The 3,681-nt window shown below is 42.9% G+C and overlaps 1 pseudogene; it reads left to right on the top strand.

Moving 5' to 3' along the window:
• Positions 1 to 2,542: 2,542 nt before the first annotated feature.
• On the top strand, positions 2,543 to 3,249 carry LOC102824209 (annotated as a pseudogene).
• Positions 3,250 to 3,681: the final 432 nt, after the last annotated feature.

Here is a 3,681-nt window from a genome sequence, read left to right on the forward strand (position 1 = left end):
AAGAGGAAGACCCCCAATGAGATGGATTGGCCAAGTGGCAGCATCAATGGGTTCAAGCGTGGCAACGATAGTGAGGTTGACCCAGGATCGGGCAATGTTTCATTCTGCTGTGTATAAGGTCACTATGAGTCGGTACCGACTCAATGGTACCTCACAATAACAACAACTAACTAAAATGAGTACAGATTGAATTTCTTGAGCATTTGTTGGTAAGCATTTGTGATAACTCATACGGGATAAGGCGGTCCACCCCAGTTCTCCCTCCAGAGACCCATTGGGGTAAGGTTCTAATCAGGGGTTTGTATTGACTTGCCAGTAGCCAAGAGGGACCGAGGCAGTATCCAGGGGATCAACAATGTTTCTCACACTGTGAGTCAGAATCCACTCAATGGTGGTGAGCTTGAGGTTTGAATTTTGAGTTTACTCTTATTACTGACAAAAGCGATCGACCCATTAAGCCCTTGGAAAGTTCTCCCCAGTGACTAAAACAGCACTTGGAAAATAACACGTACTTAATCAATATTACTTAGATGATTAAATTAATCACCCTTATATGTGTTGGACTCATGGTGTGGTGCTATAGGATAAGCGATGGACTAAGAACCACAAGGTTGGCAGTTCAAACCTACCAGCTGCTCCTTGGAAACCCTACATAGGGTTGCTATGAGTTGAAACTGACTTGACAGCACTTAACAACAAAAACATATGTGTTGGGATTTTGTTGTTGTTATGAGCAGCAAAATTCAACTCTGGCTAACTTAGGAAAAGGGAGGATTGATTGGAAGGGTACATGGAACTCACATGTTTAAGGGGAGATTGGGAAACCTGACTCTTCAGAAACTAGGCAGGCCCAGAAGGAGTCGAGTAAGAACTGTCTAACAGTTTATTCAATCTTGTTGTCATTTGACTCACGAATCAAATTCAAGAGGAATCTTCTAATTAACCTAGCTTAGGTTCACATTCCCGACACTGAGGTAGGAGAGGGCAGGTCTTGATTAATAGACTTTATTCAGTGTGGAGAAGGAAACTTTCCCAAAATGAAATTGGGATGCTACTACGAAAAAAGTGTAGAATGGATGTAGGCCAGAAAAGACAGGAAGGAACAAAGGCAGAAAAGCAGACAGTAAGGAAAAAGTAGATTTGGTGCAACCTCTTTCTAAGTATTACCTTAAAAGTCTGAATTCCTGGAATTGCCTCCTGGGAACAAGTCCTAGATTCCAGAAAAGAGAAATTACCTTCAAGGGGACATTAAAATGAAGGGGCTTTTGCCATTCACTATGAATGTAATGCAAAGTACTGACAGGAGGTTTAGTTAGTTCAGCACAGTCGATCAAGTGTAGGACATAGACAAATAACAATGATTTTCACAGTGTGCATACTCAATGATGATGAAGAGTAGACAAGAAGCTGCAATCTGAAAGCCATAGTCATCATTTCTGAGTCATGTTATGACCTTTAGGAGTCCTGGTGTGGCGCTGTGGGTTAATGCTCTAGACTGCAAAGTCGGTTTGAACTGCAACATTGGTGGTTCAAGCTCACCAGTCAGTCCTTGGAAACCCTATACAGAGTCACTATGGGTTTGAACCTACTCGACAGCACTTAACAACAACTACAACAACAACCTCTTTAGGAAGGAGGCCTAGTGATGCAGTGGGTTGAGCATTGGTTCACTAACCAAAGAGCTGGTGGTTCGAGCCCACTAGCCATTCCTTGAAAGAAAAATGAGGCCGTTTGCTTCTGTAATTTACAGCCTCAGAAACACTAAGGAGAAATTCTATTGTGTTCTACTAGGGTTTCTATTAGTCAGAATTGATTCTATGACAGTGGATGGAACCTCATTTGAGTGTCAATATGCCCCCAAATTACTTACTTCACCTACTATACAAAGGTGTTAAGACAGATAATATGAGAAACACAAAAGTGCCTTCAGGTAAAAATAGTTTTTAAAACGCTTAGGTAGAAGGTCTCATTGTTTTTTAGTACATTTATAAATAAACATATGGCGCTGTAGGATCAGCACTGGACTACTAACCACAAGGTTGGAAATTCAAAGCCACTAGCTGCTCCTTGGAAACCCTATACAGGGTCGGTATGAGTTAGAATTTACTTGACAGCACTTACAGCAACAACATAATTAAAGTGGTGTGCTAACTACAAGGTTGGTGATTCAAACCCACCAGGTGCTCCTTGGAAATCCTATACATGGTCACTGTGAGTCACAACTGACTCTATGGCACTTAACAACAACAACATAATTAAAGTGAGTGCGGTGGCTCCATAGGATACAAATCGGACTTCAAATCACAAAGTCAGTGGTTCAAGTCCATCGACCATTCCGCAAAAGAAAGGTGAGGTTTGCTGCTCCAACAAAGACTTTTAGAAGCCTTGGAAACTCTATACAGGGTCACTATGAGTCAGAACCATCTCGTAGGCACTTTAATTAAAGTAGCTATTTTATCCACCTCAGAGCCTTCAGGGCTCCACTTTATTTTACCTATGAGGCAAACACACCTTATTATCTTGTTTCACAGCGGATGGCAGAATGGGAAGAGAACAGTGCCAGAAGATCAGCAGCAGGCTCGTCACTTTCAGCTTGCTCATGACGAATGTGTTTCACGCTCTTACCTGGCCCTGGCAAGAGAAACCATGGACATGTTCCATATCCTCACCAAGCAGGTCCCGAAGCTGTGCTGCAAACCAGAACTCAGACCAATTGGCTGCAATGCTGAACTTAAACTTTCAGCAACTCTGTGGCCCCAAGTGCCATGACTTGAAAGTTGAAAACCCTGAAAAATATGGCTTTGAACCAAAGAACCGTTGGACCAACTGACAGATATATACTTGCAGCTGGACTGTGCTTGGCCATAGCTAACAATCATAGATCTTACAGTAAGAAATCATCTGAAGAAGTGATTTTGAAGATGTGGAAGGCAGGGATCAAATCTACAATAGCAATAGGGAAGTTTAAGCTTCTCACCAGAAAAGTGGGAGTGACAGTAGCCAAAGATACACATGCAGACCCTGATGATAGTGATGCCCCAGACGAGTTCAAAAACCGTCTGATAGACACCCTAATGACTGTCCTTTGGCACAATTGTGGACTGCTCCATCATCCTCTGGCACTTGCTGAACTCCCCCAAGGACTCCTTCAACTGACAGACACTGATAGACAGCATGCTGGAGCCAGTACCAGAACGGAAAGAACAGATTCACGCCTGGATGAGAGGGAAATAGAAGAGTGATCATTAAACTGTCCCCTTTGCCCAACCCCTGCTTGAAACAGCCAACGCCAGTGAGCCAAACAGAGGCAACACTGGTGTCAGAAATGCTGTAAAAATGTTGGAGGCCAAATGTGACCAAATGCACCTCAAACCCAGTCCATGCAACCAAACGGTGGAGACCTGAAAGGATGTGAGAAGAGGAGACCAGTTCCTGTATATATATTTAAGTGACAGATATGGTCAAAAGCTTGAGGGACACAGGTTATGATTGCTTATGTAATAAAACATGTCCCTCACATGTCACCATCTGGGGCTTTTGCAACTGAAGTCTTATAGCGATGACGAATGGGTCTAGGCAGCACCTCCGTTGTTTTTTGTTGTCTGTTTTTTAAACCCAACATCCATTGATTTGATTGTGATTACAGAACCTTGGACATTTAGCTGCTAAATACTCTCTCCC

Source organism: Chrysochloris asiatica, unplaced genomic scaffold (assembly GCF_000296735.1).
Source record: "Chrysochloris asiatica unplaced genomic scaffold, ChrAsi1.0 scaffold00051, whole genome shotgun sequence".
Classification (NCBI taxonomy): Eukaryota; Metazoa; Chordata; class Mammalia; order Afrosoricida; family Chrysochloridae; genus Chrysochloris; species Chrysochloris asiatica.